We start from the raw sequence: 24,364 nt of genomic DNA on the forward strand, positions 1-24,364 counted from the left end.
TGAAATACTATTAAGGACAGGAGAAAAAGCAGGAACATTTAAATCATTCCCTTGAAGACTAAACGTAATATTTCCATGAAGTATTCATGGTAATACTTAGACAAAGGTCTAACACAGCGCTTTCTACAGAGTAGCATGTATAAGGCAATTACTCATATGATTCCTATATAAATTGAACCCACATGTAACATTAAAATAATAATAATAATAAAAATAATAATATCGTGTGGCGTCCGAGTGACACCTTACAGGTGACCAGCACATCTGTGTGGATGGGGACCTGCAAGCGATTAATTCTAATTCTAAAGACGCACACACACACACGCACACACACACACACACACACACATCCGATTTCCCGAGCCATCCGAATTGACTAATTAGATTGAAAATCCCCGATGGGGCCAAGAATCGAACCCGCGACACCTTGCACCAAAGGTCAGCGTAATGTTAATTTATCCATAGACATAATAATAATAATAATAATAATAATAATAATAATAATAATAATAATAATAATAATAATAAAAATAATAATGGTTATATGCCCCAATAACTACTTTTACGGTGATTAAGCAATTGAAATGAACCAACTCTACCAATTAACAGCTAAATAATTGTAAGCAATGATAAATAAAAATCAATCCTGAGGATGTGCTCGTCAACTCACACACTACGATCGAACAAGGAAGATGGATAATTGGAATTCCAAGTATGGAACCACGTCACTGTAAGCAACTGCAAAGTGTTCTGCCTGAATTTCCAAACCATTTGACCAAGAATGAGACCCACTAAATCCTTTTTCGCACTTGTCAATGTTCAAAGCTTCTACCCAGTTTTTACACACGTAAGTACAAAGGACTTGTCTAGGGCCCGGGTTCTTATGTAATTACACGTTCATGTAGACAACTGAAAATGTTGACGAATTTCATTTCTGATATGGCTATACCTGTGTTCCATTTTACATATTTTTACATAGTCTTAGTAATATTACATACTGTTACACGTTATGTGAAGAATGGAACATTTTTGTACATAACTAGGTAATTATTACAAAAAATTAAAAATGGTTCAGCTCGTTTAATTTTCATACTTTAGTGAATTAATTGGCGAATTTAATCTCACATATAATATATTTCAATTCCTAAAGTTGGCTTTAAAATTAATTTAAAATAGGGGTTTCTAACCATTTTTCTGTGAAATACAGTATGTCCGTGTGCCTGAATTGCATACAAGAGCATTTGTCTGTGAAATACAGAACGTCCGATTGCCAAAACTGCATACAAAAGCATTTGTCTGTGAGATACAGTACGTCCGAGTGCCTGAACTGCGTACAAAAGCATGTGTCTGTGAAATACAATACGTCCGAGTGCCTGAACTGCCTACAAGAGCATTTGTCTGTGAAATACAGTACTTCCGACTGCCTGAACTACATACAAGAGCATTTGTCTATGAAATACAGTACGCCCGAGTGCCTGAACTGCCTAAAAGAGCATTTATCTGTGAAATACAGTACTTCCGACTGCCTGAACTGCATACAAGAGCATTTGTCTGTGAAATACAGTACTTACGAATGCCTGAACTGCATACTAGGCATTTGTCTCTTGCACCTGTTAATATATTAATGTTCCCGCGGTGACTCCCGCTATTGCGCCGCGTTGGAGCATTAACTGAATATACACATGTGTAAATATTGCTCCGGCCAAATAATTTTAAGCATCGGGTCGTAAATCATACCTAGACTCTGAACTGAAATATAATTTATGAACATGAGCTCCAACAACACGGTGCATAATCGCTTCTCAGGGTAAAATTCGCTTCCTTATGTTCCCATATGCTTTATATAAATCGTAGATTCCGTTGAAGAGTATCGGTCCGTTGAAATAGTCATTCCGAATCCATACGTGAAGGAAATTATCTAATCATCACCTAATATCTAACATAAATTAATTTAATAGATCCGTATATTATCATATTACTATATATTACAATTTACTTAAGGAATATAAACGCGAAATCAAAATTATATCTAGTTTATTAGCATGCTAATGTATAATAAAATTGAATAATATGCATCCATCGGCAACAAAGAAAGGAAAAAATTGTGTGAAGTTACAAATATCATCCTCAATTGCTTGAGTTCCGAGATAAACATATTTGAAAAAATCTTTAAGTTATCATCATATTTGCTTACATTGTCGTTAAGTTTCAAAAATATACCATATCTCCCATGTTTAAATTGATAAAAGGGGAAAAATAGGGACTAAAAAATTATTAAACCAAGGAAGAGTGGAACATCTTCCTTTTAATATAGTTTGGGATTTTCTTTGGGGCATCATTTAAGTTTCGTCTTCCTTTTCGGTCTGTTTGATCAAATTTACTTGGATTCATGTTTGGATTCTTGTTTGGATTCTTGTTTGTGAGTCTCCACGAGATAAGCATTACCATGTTTAAATTTGGGTTCAAAACACCCATGCAGTTATTAATATTCCTATCATAACCCAAAATAAATAAATTAAAACAGTACATCACTATATGTACAAAATTAACCAAATAATCTTATTACGGAGTGCCTTAGGTGTGATAGTACGTCAGTCTAACCTGCGAAAATCGTACCATGCATTGCTAATCATGTGCCAATATATATACATATTCTTTCGCTGTGCCAATGCTTAGTCAAAGTAAACCGTACTTCATATTAGCGTTAATGCGCTGACCTTCAAATATGAAAATATGCGAGACTCCATTCTATTTCTGAATATATATATTACGTAATGCATAACGAACACGTAACCTATCAATATCTTCCGCTGAAAGTAACTACGAGACACATTAGGCTTGGCTCGAGACATACATTCAACTTACCATGGCCTAAATCCTTCATTTGCAGTGCTAATCCAAATATAAATATAATACGTAACACAGGAATTCGCAATTCAACCATCTATCCCATTCTTAAGCAACGAACAGAAACATATCTCCTCACTCAAATTAAAACTTGCCACAATAACATTCCTTTTCGTTCATATAAATATATACCTCCATATTTAAAAAATATCTTCATTCAATTCCACTTAAATAACCTCTGTGTTACGGTAGCATTACTTAATAACCTGATTATTCTCCCATACACTGCAACTTCGTAATATTTCTAACATCTCCGTACAATACAATTATCGTACTGGCCATGATTGCTACACATATTGACCTGAAGTTTTAGGTTACGTCTCGTATCTTGTCTACTTTTTCTACAATCTCTACTGGTTAAACATTTCACGGTCTACACGTATTGATTGGCACTAAACATGCACAAATACTCAATCAGATCTAGTTTCCATTAACCTTAAAATTATCACATTAGCACCGTAGTTATATAGCATAAGTTGGCACATTTCATCGGCTAATAATTGGCATTTATATTCACATTTCCTTTCATTGGCACTACAACTCTTACTTCTAGCACTCCTGTACACGTATAAATGTTTTTCATCAATTGATTTCAAATTTATTACGATGCAACTCATAATACTTATCTCGTAACGGGATTTTGCTGCTGGATCTCTCCTGGACTACGGCATCTTGGAGTAGGCAGCCCCTGCGATCCAAAGATTACGTCATCTGCGGCTCCGGCTCGGGATCTTGGCTTGAGCTATTAAGTCTTGAGCGACCATTTCCATCTGTTTTAGCTGAGTCCATCTTGTCACCAGTTCTCATGCAATCATAAAAGAACAAATACATAGTAGAATTCATAGTGTAGTGGTGAATAGTAGGCTACTCAATACGTAATATTTGTTTTCAGAATCTCGTATTGCTCGAGAATATTCTTTTCTTTTAAATTTAGAGATTTTTCTAATTCGGCCTACTTCTTGCTATTTCTTTCGCTTAAACAGATATTGTCTCCCTCCTGGAAACAATAAATTATGCTTTCCTTAGCAAGGATTTGCCGTTATAATACTACTTTCGGCAATGTATCGCTCGGCTGAGGTTTCCTTTCGTTTCTGAGTTTAGGTGTTACAGTAACGAATATTTCCTTCAAATCTACGCCTTTTCGGACGATATTCTTGCAGATGTAGTCTTTACTGCTGTTTATATATTAATATTTTAGTAATTAACGATGCGTTGATCCTTTTATATCCTTCCATATGTCGTGCTGCTTCTCTTCAACTCGTAACTCTCTCCTCTCAAGGTAGTCAAGAATCGGTTTCTTTCAAATTTTTTTAGCCCATCATTATTTAATTCTTGAGATTCCTTTTCCTTGCGGCCGGCCGATATCGATTGACTAGATCTCTACTCAGTGTACTTGCACCTGAAGCTATTGTGCGCCATATTTGTCCACTGTTTCCATGACATTTACGGACGCTAATGTAACGTAATGGTACACTCTGAAATACAGTACGTCCGAGTGCCTGAACTGCTTACAAGATCATTTGTCTCTGAAATACAGTACGTCCGAGTGCCTGAACTGCCTACAAGAGCATTTGTCTCTGAAATACAGTACGTCCGAGTGCCTGAACTGCCGACAAAATCATTTGTCTCTGAAATACAGTACGTCCGAGTGCCTGAACTGCCAACAAAATCATTTGTCTCTGAAATACAGTTCGTCCGAGTACCTGAACTGCCTACAAGAGCATTTGTCTCTGAAATACAGTACGTCCGAGTGCCTGAACTGCCTACAAGACCATTTGTCTCTGAAATACAGTACGTCCGAGTGCCTGAACTGCCAACAAAATCATTTGTCTCTGAAATACAGTACGTCCGAGTGCCTGAACTGCCTACAAGAGCATTTGTCTGTGAATTACAGTATGTCCGAGTGCCTGAACTGTCGACAAAATCATTTGTCTCTGAAATACAGTACGTCCGAGTGCCTGAACTGCCAACAAAATCATTTGTCTCTGAAATACAGTTCGTCCGAGTACCTGAACTGCCTACAAGAGCATTTGTCTCTGAAATACCGTACGTCCGAGTGCCTGAACAGCCTACAAGAGCATTTGTCTCTGAAATACAGTACGTCCGAGTGCCTGGCCTACAAGAGCATTTGTCTCTGAAATACAGTACGTCCGAGTGCCTGATCTGCCTACAAGAGCATTTGTCTCTGAAATACAGTACGTCCGAGTGCCTGGCCTACAAGAGCATTTGTCTCTGAAATACAGTACGTCCGAGTGCCTGGCCTACAAGAGCATTTGTCTCTGAAATATCGTACGTCCGAGTGCCTGAACAGCCTACAAGAGCATTTGTCTCTGAAATACAGTACGTCCGAGTGCCTGGCCTACAAGAGCATTTGTCTCTGAAATACAGTACGTCCGAGTGCCTGATCTGCCTACAAGAGCATTTGTCTCTGAAATACAGTACGTCCGAGTGCCTGGCCTACAAGAGCATTTGTCTCTGAAATACAGTGTGTCCGAGTGCCTAAACTGCATACAAGAGCATTTGTCTGTGAATTACAGTACGTCCGAGTGCCTGAACTGCCGACAAAATCATTTGTCTCTGAAATACAGTACGTCCGAGTGCCTGAACTGCCAACAAAATCATTTGTCTCTGAAATACAGTACGTCCGAGTGCCTGATCTGCCTACAAGAGCATTTGTCTCTGAAATACAGTACGTCCGAGTACCTGAACTGCCTACGAGAGCATTTGTCTCTGAAATACAGTACGTCCGAGTGCCTGAACTGCCTACGAGAGCATTTGTCTCTGAAGTACAGTATGTCCGATTGCCTGAACTGCCTACAAGAGCATTTGTCTCTGAAATACAGTACTTCCGAGTGCCTGAACTGCCTACGAGAGCATTTGTCTCTGAAATACTGTACGTCCGAGTGCCTGATCTGCCTACAAGAGCATTTGTCTCTGAAATACAGTACGTCCGAGTGCCTGAACTGCCTACGAGAGCATTTGTCTCTGAAATACAGTACGTCCGAGTGCCTGATCTGCCTACAAGAGCATTTGTCTCTGAAATACAGTACGTCCGAGTGCCTGAACTGCCTACGAGAGCATTTGTCTCTGAAGTACAGTATGTCCGATTGCCTGAACTGCCTACAAGAGCATTTGTCTCTGAAATACAGTACTTCCGAGTGCCTGAACTGCCTACGAGAGCATTTGTCTCTGAAATACAGTACGTCCGAGTGCCTGATCTGCCTACAAGAGCATTTGTCTCTGAAATACAGTACGTCCGAGTGCCTGAACTGCCTACGAGAGCATTTGTCTCTGAAATACAGTACGTCCGAGTGCCTGATCTGCCTACAAGAGCATTTGTCTCTGAAATACAGTACGTCCGAGTGCCTGAACTGCCTACAAGAGCATTTGTCTGTGAAATACAGTACGTCCGAGTGCCTGAACTGCCTACGAGAGCATTTGTCTCTGAAATACAGTATGTCCGAGTGCCTCAACTGCATACAAGAGCCTTTGTCCGTGAACTACAGTTCGTCCGAGGACCTGAACTGCCTACGAGAGCATTTGTCTCTGAAATACAGTATGTCCGAGTGCCCGAACTGCATACAAGAGCATTTGTCCGTGAAATACAGTTCGTCCGAGTACCTGAACTGTCTACAAGAGCATTTGCCTCTGAAATACAGTACGTCCGAGTGCCTGAACAGCCTACAAGAGCATTTGTCTCTGAAATACAGTACGTCCGAGTACCTGAACTGTCTACAAGAGCATTTGTCTCTGAAATACAGTACGTCCGAGTGCCTGGCCTACAAGAGCATTTGTCTCTGAAATACAGTACGTCCGAGTGCCTGGCCTACAAGAGCATTTGTCTCTGAAATACAGTACGTCCGAGTACCTGAACTGTCTACAAGAGCATTTGTCTCTGAAATACAGTACGTCCGAGTGCCTGGCCTACAAGAGCATTTGTCTCTGAAATACAGTACGTCCGAGTGCCTGGCCTACAAGAGCATTTGTCTCTGAAATACAGTATGTGCGAGTGCCTGAACTGCATACAAGAGCATTTGTCTCTGAAATACAGTAGGTCTTAGTGCCTCAACTGCATACAACCACACTAATCGTTTCTCGAACTCTGGCATGCCTAGGTACCTTTCGTTGGTCAGAGTTTCTAACAAATTCCATGAAGTCCTGAAACGAAATCTGGGTTATTCAAACTCTTTATCTTTTTACAAGATTATTAGTGGGAGAAAACAAGAGCCCCAGGAATATACTTCACCCGGCTAGTGTTATCTTTTAAAATCTATACCGGTGACTTCCTGCTATGTTTGAACGGCCCTTCTCAGCCAACAAGAGAATGTTATTGAATCAGCGCCAAAATATCACAATGGAAAACAAGGAGAGGTACTCGTTGACACACTGAGCATCACGAGAGAAACAACTTACCATGCAATTTGGGTTACTTAATATTGGTTTAATGACAGATGTTATAGTAACGTTATTTAGTAACATTTATTTGTTTTATTTTCAGGGCATGAGGGCAACAGGAAATAACGTCAAAATTAGAAAACAGTAGACTTTATAAATTATCTAAAGCAATAGCGATGACAAAGTCATAAAATTTGCAGGTTTTAAAAACAAATTTATTTTCTCATATCATATACATAAGTCACAACTAACGGAATATACGATTTTTTTAAAAAAAATTGTGAATATATTTTTATGAAAATTACATTTTATATTATAAATGACCCTCGTCAATCAGTTGCGTTCTACAAACTTCCCCACCTACCTATCGTCCAATGTTAGGCTTCTTTCTTCATTCCACGACATTAACACACGTTCCGGACCACTACCTGAAATGGCATCGCATCGAACAAATGCCTACAGCCATTCATTCCTGGTCTCTGATTCGAGGTTATGAAATATGATCCCGGAAGATAAAGAAATGGTCTTGCTCGTCTTGGTCATTTAGAACAGCCTATCGTAAATTCCTCCGGAGTTTATATAGTTGACGATAATGAATGTAAGAGTGAATGACTTGTGAACGAAACCAAACATTTCGTACTAGATTTAAGTATCTTAGGCTATCCTATTTATGTTTTAACCCTTCTCATTTAAGACTATGCACTGTTCCTAGAAATAGATAACATAATGATGATGTTGATGCTTGTTGTTTAAAGGGGCCTAACGTCTCAAGGACATCGGCCTCAGATAACATAGTTACACCGTTTTTAGTATACAGAAATTGTAACATAGTAATATTCAGTTAGTTTATTTTTGCCTTATGTTAGAATAAGTTTTTTCTTTAAGTTAGTTAGTAGATATATTGTCAGTGAATGTCCTAGGCACTTTGTTGTTATTTGGCTTTAAGAAGAACCGTTTGTAAGCATGACCACGGTTGTGATATACCCTCTATTTGCTGGAATATCCGCAAGAAAATTTCTTTTGGTCCATTAGCCGATGTTGTTGCTTATTTAGCACCACCTGTGGGACACGCGTAGGCCACTTTAAGGTTATACCCAGTTGCAGAATATTGCAGCCCTGTGTGGATCAACAACGCACACACAGGAAAGATTGATGTCCAGCTGAATGATACCATGAGGACACTATGTGGCACATTCAAAACCACACAACTTAAATGGCTGCCGTTTGTCCTCCACACCTTTGATGGCTAACTATTCAGAAAATGGAATGGTTAAAATGTACTGCAAATGCACCCTTGCCGATTCATCAGGACTGCAACACTCAGAAGCATGGAAGAAGAAAATCTCGACATCCATGGCAAATAGGAAACAAGCTGATTAAATCAGAGTAGAACATGAGCAATGCCTGGAGAGAAGTTAGGGCTGCTTCAGACCCTGACCGGCTACGGTTGATGTCAGACCGCTTTGGGAAACTTGCTCGGTTGAACTTCCCAAGCAGAATTTGAGCTTCGTTTAACAGAGTGTGGACCGGTCTTGGAAGATGCAACTTCTGGCACCAAAAGTGGAAAACATTTCCAGCCCTCATTCCGACTGCGGTGACGCTGCTCAGACAGTCCACCATGTTGTGATGATGTGCCCACTTCGAAGCTTCCAAGGAGGATACAACGAACTTCATGCAGCACGCGAAGAGGCAGTGAAATGGCTACATTCTCTGGACATTAAAATGTAAGTTATATTTCCATCTATTGATCAATTGTCCAGTTGTTTTTCTGTCTGATTTATGTGTATATAGTTTTAAGTGCATATAGTACATACAGTACGTATAGTTCCTCAGTACCCTTTCAATACTGAACCATATCATAATATGCTTCAACTAATTTATAATAACACCGTGGCATAATTTTACGTAGCGCGCCATGGAGTAGCGGGGATTGAAGGAAGGAACCCTGGATGGCCGTGCCATAGGTCCTGAGAACCCCGTATCGCTCCGGAAGGAACGAATTCCTCGAGTTGGAATTGAGCCGCAGGCCGTGATTTCATTCATGTAGACCCCTACTATATCACCAAGCCCATGTGAAGCAACGTGAGATTTGAAAAAGGGAATCTACAGTATATTTGTTACAGGATGAAAAACTTCTCTTTCACGGGGCTGAAATCATCTGAATTTAAATAAATAAATCTGCCACTATGCTAAATTCCACATATCTGACACCGCACATAATTAAGAAAAGAATTATCGATGCCAGGATTTGGCAATATTATTTACCTGTGCTGAAATGAGAGAGGTGCGTATTTACAGCACCGGCCGTGGATATCTGGAGGGCTGTTGCATAGGGAAACGGTTTGTTAGACGGGAGATTCTTCGAGGTCAGCGTCCCCTTGAGACTACACAAAATGGCGCAAGAAAGGAAGTACTCTTCCTTGTGCTCATTCTCTCAGTTAATTCTCTTTCGCAGACTCACTTGTACCTTACTTCGCTCATCGAGTCAGTCGTGCACTCAATGTCTCATTGTGTTATTAACTCGCTGTTTTCAGACGCCAAGTGCGGCGTGTCATAATTCGCAAGTATGTTAGAAATATTGTGAAAATGTTGTCAGACCAATGTAAAATCACGGTGAGTTAGCTCACAAGAGCTAGTGATGATATTAAGTATTATAAATATTTATAACGCGTACACGGACCGTGGGAATGACGTGTGTGAACCGTAAAAGTTATAACTGCTTTCAAGGACTTATTACTGCCGGGCTGGTTCCGCTAATTAATGCCGTATAGATGTGTGCGAACCGTAAAATATATAACCGCTTTCAAGGACTTATTTCTGCCGGGCTGTTTCCCGTAATTAATGCCGAATTAATGGGACTCATCTTTGCGCGGAGGCTACATAGTCAGTAGTAGCCTAACACTAAGGTTGTGGTTGTGTGTACGATCACGCTAAGCGGTAAAGTAGATGTTCTGAAGTAACTCTATAACTCCAGACACGACCAGGATCAAGCAGACGACAACCATGATGTACCCATGAGTCGAGGAGAGGACCCTCATACCTGTGCTGTGTGCCGTCATCATGGGCTAGGCACGCATGACACGGCGGTCATGTGATTCGTCGTTGATAGAGATGGGTGCTAAGTTAAGTCGTTTTGTTCTATAAGCATGTGAAGTAATGTTTGATGCACTAGTTTAGACCATTCCTTAACAAGTTAATTAATTGTTAAATGTATGACAGCGCGGCTTTCGCTTTGCTCAGTTTAAGTAAAATTAAATACGTTCGGGGCTGTATGCATAATTAAGGCCCTGAGCTAAGTGTTGTCTAATCAAATCAAAATCTCCTTATTTGCAAATGAGGTGTCTACCTAGGTGGCAAATGGTACACTACGCTACATTATATGTAAATTGTATATAAATTAGATGGGAACAAGTGACAGAATATGTTAGATATAAGTATGTGGATTAGTTATTAGTACTTTATTCCTGAATGAGTTTATTTCTGAGAGAGTTGTAGGGCAAATTCTTCATAATACCTAATGAGCTGCGCGCCATTAGCGTCGCGATATTAAACGGATTAGTCCAGAGACAGCATAAGGCCAGGACGTTTCTGTGAATGACGCATGAATTTTCATCTGCAAGGAGTTGTAATGGGAGAGCCTTCAACATCGAATATAGGACAGGGTCATCAAATGTGGTGGCAGGAAAATTCATAAATGTAACGGTCATTGAACCTAGTGTCCTTTACATGTGAGGCTAGAATTGCCGTGAGATGTTTACGGCCCTCAAATGATAAGAGAATGGCTATTAAAGCCATGGTGCTTTATTTGGAGCCATGATATATATGCATTGATAAGCCAGCCTGTTTTTATGTGAGAAAATATTTGGGCTGTGAGCTATATTTGTTAGTAAGAATTTTGTGCTATTTTGAGCACCAACAAAGTCCGCAAAGCCCCGACGAGGTAATTGTTTCCCAGGGAGAAAACCAGAGTCAGCTGTAGGGTGAGGGCCGAGTTTAGTGAGTGAAAGTCTTTACAATGAATACCGTTATTTCTGTGAAATGCCAAACACCAAACACAATTATTTAATGTTTGTTGCTAACCAGCTGATGTCCCTTGTCGTGCCGAGGTACGATGTAATGCTGTATCTTTGTGAGACATACAATCTTCGGAGCCTGAGTACGTTGGGATTGAATCCCAGCGCCTCTATCAACTTCAGTGCATAATCTGTCTGTTTCTATTTGCAGGTGTGATTTATGTATACTTATTTTGTGTTGTTTATACTTATGCCCAGTGTATTTATTTCTGTGTTGCGATGTCCTTTGTTGATTAGTGGGGCTTCCTTGGCCCGATGGCTAAATTTGAGGAAACGAGGTTCTGTCCTTATTCTTTGCCCATGGGTATGGACCATACGATTAGGTTCTGTGTTGTTTTGAATGGGCAATTTAGATGCTATCCTGAACAAATATTTTGTATATATTTGCGTCCCTGTGATCGGAATGTACATATGTAAATTAGGCCAATTACTAGTGTATCGGATATTATTTTCACTTCTCATGAATGGTTTTAGATCGAAACTTCGGGCAATGAACTAGGGACTTAACGAGGCAGTCAACATAATGAAATACCTTAACCCATACATATAACATATATCTCGGATTCGTTACCCGTATTTCTAATTTTTAAAAGTCTTTTATTCTGTTAATTCTTGTATAAGTGTGTATCTTATACAAACATGGTCGGTTCTTCGCCTTGTTTGATAAATTGTTATTTAATTAGTATGATTTTAATTCATGTTTTACTTAAATAAATCTATCATACCCGATAACCTGAGTTCTCATTCGCTAGTTTTATATGTACGTATTTCCTGTCCATGCACGAATTGTATACTTTTGTCAGTAGAGATTTTATTGCCCACATCCGGAACGTACCACGCACTTCTACCCTGAGCTAGGCCGAATTTAAGACAAGGTACGGTACAATATCATATTAAATAAAAAAGTAATATATTCTTTAAGTATTCATTTGATATATTTCCAATATTATCCACTCTCTACTTATCCCGTAACTTTTTCGTTAATTGTAATCATAATTAATTGTATTATCGTTATTCCTTATGTGATCTTATTAACTTTAATTGATTACCATAATTTTGTAAAGGAATGCTGTAAAAGTAAAAAAATTGTACGTGGTTAAGTGTAAGAGAGGGCCAAGTGCCCTAACTTCGCCACTTAATAAAGCCACAAATATATACGTAAATAAATATATTGTGAATATTACATATTACACTGATAGTTACCACACATTTATGCACATATTTCGCACATTGATATTACATTCAAAACCAGGCCCTAATGGTGACGATCTTGAAGACCGTGGAGTGTAGCTAGTTAAACGTTTCGAACCCAGAAACAATATCCATTCAGGTGATTTGTAGTTATTGTTGCTTCTCTTGGCTAATGTCATAACCTCGCCAACTGTATTGCTCTATTAACTGGATATAATTTGCAGTTCTTCATACCAGATAGTTTTCCAGTTCACCTTATGACGCTTAGTGAACTCTATTCGAAATTTAAGACCAGGAATAGATCCGTTATGTGAGGTGCAATCTGATCTCGAGTACTCCTCGTATGAGATAGGTATACCTTCTCTAATACGTGGGGATGATAAGGTTGTACCGACATTTTAAATAATAAAGCAAAAACAAAATCTAATTTACTTCACGTAAAAATCTGATATTTTGAGACACGTAAATTTTAAAGATTAAATGTTATGACAATGACATGCACACAGTAGAGCTACAGTTGCTAGGCAGAAAGCACATAACAGTACATTTTAATAAGCACCTCCCTCTCCTAATTTTCCTACCCCTGCAAAACCTGTCCACTAGTTAGACAACCCCCATGACATGCGAAGCGTTCTGTGGGTCAGCATAACTGTCAGAGCCATCGCGAGTCAGCTTTGCTGTGTCAACAAACATAAATACAGGCAGATAACACACAGAAATATTATTGTGGCCACTACAAATTAATATAACAGTTACAGTGAAACCCTCTCACACTTTTTATGCTTTTGTTAATAAATGGTCCACACAACAGAAGAAATATTTAATGTGTGTGTACATGTACGTTGTGCTCTCACCAGGTGCGTGTGTGTTACATGTTGAGAAATAGATTAACACCTCTTCCTGGGGTAAATTACAGGGACCAACTCGCTGTAACTCCTGTTATGTGCTCAAATAATCAGCATAAAATATTCAAGCTGTACAAGGTGCAACATAAGTTATGGACGGCTGTAAAATACTGAATGATTCTCAGATTTTGGAGTAAAAGATTGGCACATAAATATTGACATTCTAAAGAGATACTTGAAGTATACCTGCCCTTGGAAGTAAATACGTTCAAATTTCATAGGCCCCATTTTCTATTTCTGTTATCATACTCGTGCGAAGACCTGTGCACTTCGACCACATATTCATGGCGGTCACTTAGAGTTCAATTGAGTGAATATATACCGTTTAGATGGAGGCTAAGGAAAAAACAGCATAACAGACATAGAAAATGAAAGTAGTACAATACTAAGTGTTTTAAGGCAAAACGAAAATAACTGATTGAGAAAAGGATAGAGTAAAATACTGATTACTTTAAGGTAAAGAGAAATTATTATGAGCGTTTTATTGTGGTATTATAACAAATCAAAATGTTAATACAAAGCTTATTTCACATCCAGTAAAACGGAATGCAATTTATGCACTATGATACGTAAATTTCCAAATTAAATCACTTACACTCGACATAAGATATTCAGTTTTTTGGCCAAGAGTAAACCAGCGATATATGATTAATATCGTAAGTGCCTCCATCACGAAGCGATCAAATGTACTTAGCTTAGGTCAAACTCCGCTATTGAGGAGAAGATCGCTTAGTTACACATCTCGTTGAACAATAATTACCTCTTATAACTCAACTATGGAATTCCATATAAAAGTATAGGAAACAGTGCTGCTTTAAAACCGCCATTAGTTAATAATAGAGAAAGATAGGTGAAGATTCAAGATGAATCTTTCTCCTGATGATCACGACCAATCTCAACACAATTATTCATGAATACATGTAACATCGGTCATCACAGAGAGTCCTCGTGAGTCTGTATCTGATGTGCGGAGGGCTTATGGCGGCATTTTAACCACTGAATTTCTTTTGATTAGTCAGAGGCAAGTTTTGCAAATGTAAAGTGAATTCTGTTGTGTTTCAATGCACGTTGCGCCGTTACAAACCAATTACATATTTTGAAAGTAGTTCTATTGATACACAATTGAAATTTTAATACCAAGCATATTTCACTTCCAGTAAAAAATAATGAAATGTTTGCACTACCTGAAGAAAATGCTTCTTAATAATTACAGACTATAATCAATACTACTGGGAGGGAAGGAATGATGGTGACAAGAAAAGAGTGAGGAAGTACGTGGGTGCTACTTCCGTCAGGCTCCCAGTTGAATACTACTTTTGGAGATAAAGCATGATCCCCACGGTCAATTTATTTGAAAGTACATACGCGTGACGTAAACTAATTGAAAAAGGCCACTGCGTCAACACTTCTAAAGTATTTAGAGCTAATGCTACAGACAGACATATGTATGAGATAATTTTATTGGGAAAGTCCATCGAATAAACACTTCTCTACTATTTAGAGTCGATGTTACGGATACTGTACATATATCCCAACTAGGTGCTACTTCAAGGGCCCTTATATCTCTACAGATACGTCGTTGATTTTGATCCACAACGTACAGTTCGTTATAGTGCATCTGAAAGGAAGAATGATCTGTTATTTTGTATATTAGTACATTACAATGTTAAATATGGAATGATCTATAAGATCGTGTACTCATTTTTTTACATCCGGCATTACGTCACATCGACACAGATAGGTCTTATGGCGACGATGGAATAGAAAATGTCCAAGAATGGGAAGGAGGCGGGCCTGACATTAATCAAGGTACAGCCCAGCATTTTCCTGGTGTGAAAATGGGAAACCATGGAAAACCATCTTCAGGGCTGCCGACAGTGGTGTTCGAACCCACTATCTATCGGATGCAAGTTAACTGCTGCGCGCCCCTGACCGCACGGAGGTGCATACAAGTATATTCGTATTATAGAAGTCATTACAGTCTGAGTTGTACCAAGAATGAAAATAACATTCAGAATAACGGAATAATAATAATAATTTACAATTTTATAATTATTTGAAATGTATATAAAATGTAATTTAGTATTATTATTATTATTATTATTATTATTATTATTATTATTATTATTATTATTATTATTATTATTATTATTATTATTATTATTATTATTATTATTTCTGATCCGGGCGGTACACCTCCGCTCCGCTAATTCAAACATTGCGCCAGTTGAAACTCCTCTACTGGAGGAAGCCGAAACTTTAACTTCCACTTTAATTCTCTGAGTCCTCAGAAGATGTCTCTACGGTAAATTTTGAAGTGTTCTGAACTATGTGAGTTTCGATGTGTATTTATTTGCTCTGTAGTAAGAAGTGTGAACATTCTCTTCTAGATGGCACCTCTTAAGAACTACAATTGTGCACCCTACTGCGAAGTGAGGGAACCTTTTTTTTTGAAGAAATTTAGTATTTATAAGTTTGTTCCTTATTAAATTTCTTTCAGCCATTGTTTAAGTTGGCAATGTTAATCCTTTCTTTCCGCCAGTTTTGAAATTGGCCAATCGCAAATTTCTGTAATTAATTTTCCACCAATCCTGGTTTTCTTCTCCAGTTTTGACATGTAATCTTTTGGCCGTCCAATAAAAAGCTTGTGGGCGGGTGTTATCAATCATGAAAAGTCTCGAATGTTCCACGAGGGTATATAAACTGCTGATTTTCGGGTCTCCGCGCCACTTCAGTAACATCTCTCATTGTGTAATTATGTAGCAGGGGACGGGAAGCGCCTCTTTCTTCGGGCAGCAGTTCAACCACCAGGTAATGGCCGTTTTATAACTTATTTTCTTGCCAGCTCAGCAGTTTAACCCTGGGGCGGGTTCGAAACTTTCCTCATGTAACCTATATTTAAAATGTAAAAGACACTTGGTATAAATTCTGTCTCTTTAACTACAAATTGGGATAGAGAGTGCCTAACCCTCTCGAGCTCCCATTCATTTTGTTTTGAGGTGACTACGTTTTAACCACAGTTTCCCTTCTACTCGTAATGACATAAAACGTTTCAATCGTGTCACCTCCGTAGTAAGGGATTAGCCCTTGCATAAGCGGCCTAGTGCCAAATAGATTTTTAAAGAAATGTATTAGGAGTGCAGTTACGCCTCCTCTCAAGTTGGTATTTTGGGGGCCATGTAATTGCCCTGTTTCTTTATGGAATAGGCCTCAGTAGGTTGGGTAGTTTTACCCCTGTTTTCATGTGCTTGGAGGTCAGCTTGAAGGTGGAGTTTGGTGTGGCCTTTGATAGGCTTGAACTCTGAGAGCGGGTTGCTCTTTCTTAAAGTTGGTTTCTGTGTGCCTCGAGCAGGCTTTACTGAGTAATAGGGAGCAAGTGCTCCTGGGCATGATTGGGGTTTTCTGCCCCTTTGTCCAACTTTGTATTTGGGTAAAGTTGGGCTAATTGCTCAAGAATTGTGTGTCTGGGTCTCGGAGCCCAACTCCTGTAACAACTGTAATTGTACATTCTTGATTTGTTGCTAGGCTAGTGAGTACCTGTTATATTTGTTATTTCTTGATCTTGAAAAGAAAATATAACCTTGTTAAATTTTAAATTAACTTTAATTTCGTATATTGAGACCTATTCATCCCAGCACCTTCTTTCACCTCTGCTGATCCACCAAACCACGGTAACAATTTCTGTCATAGTTCAACCTTGGGACTAACTGTAAGGATAACAAAAAATCACTATTCTTCTTGTGTTATGATTGTTGATATTTTAATGTCAGTGCATGTGGTTTTAAATGCAAGTAACTGAAGGTACGTTGTAAAGAATAAACTAGGGATGTGGAATATTTTAATTTTATCACACTGGTCACACTGGTCATTGATGACAGTCACACTATGGATAGCAGATGTATGTGGAATTTATTGTAGTATAACAAACTTTCGTTTTCGTACATGCAAGGATATTGAAATAAAATATTAAACCGGTATGAATATGAATTGTAAGAATATGTTTTCAGCCTCACGAAAAAATCATAAAATTGAACGTATGGATATCCTGTATGATGCCACTAAGTCATGTGCAAATGTAACCTAATTTTGTAACCAAAGTCACATAGAGTTCCTATGTGTAAAAAATATTTGATTATCAATTAATATTAATTGTAGTAATTATTATAATCGTAAACCTTACTAAATTATAATTGATTAATAACGCATTTGGTTTAATTGAACTGTCCCAATAGCTTAATTAAGCAATCAGTCCTGAAACGTAGCGACCCTAATCGCATGAACGAATATCAATGGGGGATAGACTCAGATTCGCTTCCAAAACAGTTATATATATACTTAATATCAGACACATACAACAACAAAATAATCCACGAATGCCAAGATGAAGGAAATACGACACACATCAACTGCATACTAGGTTCCCTTTAAAATATTACCCTCCGAGATGTATTAATTTTTCGTTATCAGAGTTTCTGAAAGTCGGGATGAGTACACAGAAGATTTAAAATAAACGTAAATATACAATTCGCAGATTACTACAGTATACAATATATAGAACAATATACAATAGACACGAGTCATTCAATGGAGGAACTCTTATGTAAATATCAAAATTACTTATCAACAGTGGAGTAGCATTGATATGATTACCACCGAGCTCGATAGATGCAGTAACTTAAGTGCGGCCAGTGTCCAGTATTCGGGAGATAGTAGGTTCGAATCCCACTGTCTGCTGCCCTGAAGATGGTTTTCCGTGGTTTCCAATTTTCACACCAGACAAATGCTGGGGCTGTACCTTAATTAAGGCCACGGCTGCTTCCTTCCCACTCCTAGCCTTTTCCTGTCCCATCGTCGCCATAAGACATATCTGTGTCGGTGCGACGTAAAGCCAATAGCAAAAAAAGAATGATTACCGCTCTGTTTCTATCCCTAACAAAAACGCAACGAATGTCTGGGTAGGTATAAAAAATGTGTTGCAGCTCTTAAGAAAACAACAAATTAAGGGATAATTGTTATGCAACACGTACATATGTACGGAAGAGTTTGTAACTGGACGTAAAAGGCGAATTCGCAGATTAACTTAGTATGCAATGTAAAATATAATATACAGCACAATGATATGAGTCAGTCACCAGAGAAACCGCTGTGGAAATACCAGACCGATATAACCTGGTTTACAGATTGACTTCGAGCACAGAAATGACAGTCATGTTCTAAAATGTTGGTCCCGGATATATTTCAGTCCATACAGAATTTTTAAAAAATATAATTTGGTTCACGTTCTTCGACTTTTATTTCAAGAGCTGAAGATATGATATTTAATGTTATATTCGTCTATGTCATTTTGAAGGTTATTCCCAAGTGTTCGTATACACTTTCTATTTATGTAACAGTTTCCTCTAATGTTCGTTGTTCTTCGATATAGAGAAGACATACGGCAGAGTACAAAAGAAAAATATGCAAGGCGTACTGAAGGATTATTATATTAAACGGAGGTTATAACAGGCAATTGATGGCATTTATATTGATAATTTGGCAGCAGTGGGAGGTGATGGTGGTGGTGGTGGTGATAATTGTTTTAAGAGGAAGTAGAACTAGGCAACCATCCTCCATATTACACTAATCAGAGAGAAAAAAATGGAAGGGACCGACCCTTCGAAAAATGAAGATATCGGCCAAAGGAAGACAAGGGCCACGAAGGGCGAGAAAATGAAAGACTCCCTAGCCCTCGCAAACCTAATAGCGTCGGGGTCGGAAAAGAACAAGAGTTGACCAAGGGAGGTCGGATAGGATAGATAAAAGTGAGGAGCCTGGCACAAGTAAGTGGAAGCAATGCCGGGGCTCAGCTGAGGGCCTCGTGGTCGCCAACCCACGCTCCAAATTTCCGAGCCCCTGGGGCCCCTTTTAGTCGCCTCTGACGACAGGCAGGGGACATCGTGTGTGTTATTCTACCGCCCCCACCCACAGGGGGACAGCAGTGGGAATTGATGGTAGAATGAGTTCTTAGCTCAAGGTAGATTGAGGGTATAGGCAAGGCTGTAAATTTTAAGCTACAGTATGTTGTTGATTGTTTACTTGGATCATTTATTGAAAGGTCTAAAATGCCACAGAGGGATTCTGTTGGGTGAAAATACAGTGATCAGCTTGGCATATGCCGATTACTTGGTCTTAAATGTAGACTGTGCTGGAATAGTTCAATAACTTAGAACGTGGAAATAAGTGTAATAAGGATGATAGGAACATTATCATTTCCATGATTAAAATGGTAGGGACGATACATAAGAGAATGTAATTTCAGGTCGTCAATTCATATGTCCAACAGGTAGATTATTTCCAGTATTAAGGACGTGTATTCTGCCAAGCTGGTAGGATAGTACGTGAAACTAAATCAAGGTGTCGCAAAGTTAACGCAGTGATCTCACAGTTGCTATCAACGGTATTCTGTAGGATAGAACTCAGGTCCTGGATGAAAGTATCTTTATACCTATGAATTTTCAGACAAAGTTCGCTGTACCGGAGTGAGATCTGGGTAATCGCATGACATGTCTTTCATAAATCACATGTATGAGACGTGAATGTAGCGAGAATGTTTGTTGATACAAACAAGGGGTACAATTGAGGACTCGGCACGAGGAGTTAAATAAACAAAATAGTGTGGCCACAGAGCTAGTTCCAATTAGAGGATTATGTAGGCTTTTTGTTCATTCATAGAGGCTTGAAGACTAAAAACGGAAAGGCATGATTATCTGTCAGGAAGGTATGTGTATATATGTACGCACTCTGCGCATAAACCGACGTCGGTGTGGGGTCGTGAGACGAAATAAAGAGAATATATTACCTGGGAGAATAATCTATTCATTCATGGAGGGTAAGGAAAGTATAGATGTACCAACGCAAAGATGGTTAGACTCAACTTTTAATGTTTTCAAAATAAGAAGCGTAGATCTAATCGTGGCCACAGGAGCTAGTTAAATGTAAAGGATTGCAGAGGTGCTTTGTTAATTCACCGAGGTTTAAAGACTGAACGCGGATAGGCATAACAATCTATATATTTACAGTATGTTTTACGTCGCACTGACACAGGTATATCTTATGGCAATGATGCGATACGAATGAGCTAGCAGTGTAAAGGAGGCGGCCATGGCTTTCATTGAAGTTGTTGGTGTGAAAATGGGAAAACACTGAAAACCATCTTCATGGCTGTCCCAAATGTAAGCCCACAGCTGCGCTACTCTAACCGCACGGTCACTTGCTCTGTAAACAATCTTGAATGACGGTATATGTATGTATGTATGTATGTATGCACTTTTCCTGCAGTAAATTATTCCGGAGTACAGAGCACAAATTTCTACGTGTATTACTAGCATAGACTTTAGTCAAATAGTGTATTTCCTCAGTACAAAATTTCGTTGAATGTAACGTAATATTAAAGGGGATAACCCCTCATATAATTACAGTTGGATGGAAAGAACATTTTAATTAGAGTTGTGTTATATATTTACACGTTTATCTGATGCTAATGGACTTAGATAAATGGACGTACGAGGTAAATTCTGCAGATATTATGTTATCGACCAGGGTGAAGTAATGTCAGTGAATTAAATCTATGATATTTAATTACGTGGTGTTTCAATAGCTCACCCGACTGTCAAATTCTCACTCGGTGGAGCACGTTAACTATTCCATTCAAATGGTCAGAAACCAGAAACCACTGCAATCGCTGTAACAAAATAAATTTGAGGCTTGGAATTCTTTATAAATTCCAACATTATTCATTTTTCAATGTCATTGTACTTAAGTAACATTGATTTCTTTAGACAACTATGATTGTTAATTTTATCCATAGTGTGTCAGCTTGCATTCGGGAGATAGTGAGTTCGAAATCCCACTGTCGGCAGCCCTAGAGATGTCTTTCCAACGTTTGAAATTTTCACACCAGCAAAATGTTGGAACTGTACCTTAATTAAAGCCATGATCGATTTCTTGCCACTCCTAGCCCCTTCCTATCCCAACGTTGCCATAACACATTAGTGTGTCGGTGCAAACTAAAGGAATTTGTAAAAAAAATGGCGTTCTGCATATCGTGCTGCACAATCCCAAAAACGTTATTTTTCTCCTGAAACGTTATGTATGACGACGGCTTATTCATTAAGTGTTCATAGTATTTGATGAAAGGACTACTTTGAAAGTAGGAAGTACGTATATAAGGTCATTGCATGTACGTAGGAATTGTGTGTGTGTTGAGGTGGAACAATATATTTCGATACATCCTGTACGTATGTATAATGGGTGGTTCACCCACCCCTTGCGATCTGGTTTTATGAACCCGCTACGTTTACTAACATTTTTAAATCCATCGATACATCGAGCTAATAATAATTTCGTGTGGCTATTACTAGCCGATTGCAGCCCTTGTAAGGCAGACCCTCCGATGAGGGAGGGCGGCATCTGCCATGTATAGGTTGTTGGGGACATCACTAACTCCCAGCCCCTGGGCCATTGGAATTAACCAATTAAGGTTAAAATCCCTGACCCGGCCGGGAATCGAACCCGGGACCCTCCGAACCGAAGGCCAGTATGCTGACCATTCAGCCAACGAGTCGGAGTCGAGGTAATAAAACGATATATGTGGTTACGGGCTGGAAAACAGCTATAATCGTGAGCGCCACTATTAATTCACTACCAGTACCCAGAATGAACCCGTTAAACTAGCACAGACAAGAAAAAATTTACATAACAACAGGAGGTGCACACACAGAGACCAGGAACAGGTATTGTATAGGCTGGGAACTGCCCGCAATATGTCAAACCTCAACAGAGCTCACTTGGCAGGGGCGAGATCGGAGATCTGAAAGTGAACCGTGCTCCATGGTTTGGAGGTTGGAATCACATGCAAGTATTATTTTTAACAGTCAGTTGCCTGGGATGTGGCAAGATCCAATGGTATGGTGGAATAAGGTATGGAGCTGGGTGAGAAGAAGCTAGGAAACATGCGACAGAAATTCAGTTACCTACGTTGTTTAACGCAACACCTGTTCGATATGACGACCTCCGTTGTCGATACAGAGCTGCGCGCGATGTCATAAGGTGTGTCCGACAGGTTGCAATATCTCCATCACAATTGATCGATATGCCTTAGTGATGAGCTGTCTAAGGCGAACAGGATTGACAGGCTCGTTTACATATCCCAGTTGTTCTACATGGTCCCCAAAAACAATCCAGGAGGGAAAGGTTGGGCCTGACGAGCCAGGGGAATGGTTCTCCACGTCCTATCCATTTATCAGGATGCATTTCATGGAGATAGTTCCGGATGAACTCCGCCGCGTGCGGTGGAGAGCCTTCAAACTGGAACCACATTCTGCAGCGGCAAAGGAGTGGCATATGCTCCAAGGAAAACAGTAGTTCGTCTGGGAGAAACGACAGATAGCGTTCTCCGGAAAATAGTTATGGGGCCTGAGCATGGGAAGGATATCAGGTTGTGTGCGGTTGAGATTGGAGTCTGTACAGAGAAGAATGATTTCGCAGGGCGAACAATAGATGATAATTACAATTTTTGACAATATTTATTGATCATCTCAAGCAAATCACCCTGCTCCTCCTTCATCGAAATTAAAATTTTCAATTGATCTCTTCATAATGCAATTAGATAAATTAAATATATGCGCTGTAACAATCCAATACATCCAGTCGATGTTAATAATGTGCAGAATAAATACAGGTTTTCAAAGATCTCAATACATCCTACAGCTCATCTAGGATCTCTCATATAGACTCAAAATCAAAATAACACTCTATTCATAGAACTTCATTCAACCACTTGTGATTTACCATGATTTTTGAACTGTAAATTACGTCCATCATTTGTGGTAAAAGCCTAATGTCTTTCTAAAATTATTAAACAAAATATTGACTGACACTTGCTTTAGCAATCCTATAGTTCAAATGAAATATTTTCAATCACTTGCTGAAGAAATCATGTAGTTCATCTAAGCAAATTATACAAAATTTTTAAATAGTGCATTTGTTATATGACAAGCCCTACAGTTCATCTAGTTATTGTGAAATGATTTCAGTTTACACATCTTCGAAGAGAAACCTTAGGTTCAATGAAATATGACTTGAAGTCTACTAAAATTTCAACGAGCAGAATTCACACGATTAAAAATTACGAAGCACTTTTCGTTTGTTCAACGTAGCACTGTTGAATGATTGAGTGCATTTCTAAAAGGACAGTTATTGTCTAAGTGTAATTACTCACATATCAAAGATAAAATATACTTATATCACCTGTGTTCTGCTCATAAGAACGGATGAAGTGCAGCTCTGCAGCTTGGTGACAGGAACCTCTGCAGCGAACAGTATGAACTCGAACTCAGGACCAGCAGCGTACCACGTTCCATCCCACGATGACACTACGTTTAATCCTATGTAGATACCACGATTAATCCCACGTCGGATATGACGTTCTACGTAGTGTGATATTACGACACTTCACCAAGATTTCCGGTGTTTTAAAAAGAAATTTTGAAACACGGGAAAATCAATTAGCACTATACAGCGAGTTGTAGGACTATTAATTGCCATTAATGAGTTGCATTTCACACTGAAATAAGTCCTAATGCACAGTTTGTACTCTCACTTTTGTACTATAGCATTAAATACGTGATATGCAATAGCACAGTCTATGTCAGAGTTCGAACTATAAGTCAAATTACTGTAGTGGGAAAATGATGTCGTTTCTACAGTCGAAAGCACAGTCTTCCACCGCACGGTTTATAAGACATGAAATGAGACACTAGCACAGTTCATAATCATTATGGCTTATGTCGTAATTTCAGTATCAGAATAACTAAAACATTCCGTAAAATGTTTGAGTAAAAGCGATTAATGTCA

Source organism: Anabrus simplex, chromosome 2 (genome assembly GCF_040414725.1).
Source record: "Anabrus simplex isolate iqAnaSimp1 chromosome 2, ASM4041472v1, whole genome shotgun sequence".
Taxonomy (NCBI): Eukaryota; Metazoa; Arthropoda; class Insecta; order Orthoptera; family Tettigoniidae; genus Anabrus; species Anabrus simplex.